The sequence below is a fragment of the Chelmon rostratus genome, chromosome 21 (genome assembly GCF_017976325.1).
Source record: "Chelmon rostratus isolate fCheRos1 chromosome 21, fCheRos1.pri, whole genome shotgun sequence".
NCBI classification, from domain to species: Eukaryota; Metazoa; Chordata; class Actinopteri; order Chaetodontiformes; family Chaetodontidae; genus Chelmon; species Chelmon rostratus.
The window spans coordinates 16,676,329-16,676,672 of NC_055678.1; positions in this window are offsets into that span (position 1 = coordinate 16,676,329).

Genomic DNA, 344 nt, shown 5'->3' on the forward strand with positions numbered 1-344 from the left:
TAGATTACAGGTAGAATGAACCATTCACAAGACGAAATCTAGGGCGGGGGGCGAGAGGGGTTTGCAGGGAAAGGGTCCACATGGCTGAGGAAAGGAAGGATGATAATGTATAGCACAAGGTTGGTAGGCGTATAGTGATGACATCATCTACCCTTTGGCCTCTCATCACCGACATCTCAACCCACGATGGGTCTTCTATCCCATTACAGTTCAAGTTTTCTACACACAGACAGACTTGAGCCCGTCTGTCTCTTGTTTTTCTTCATCATCTTTTCTCACCCTGGCCCATCCCCAGACTACCTTCCTGTCCCCCAACCCCACCCCACCGCCTCCCGCCGCAGTCT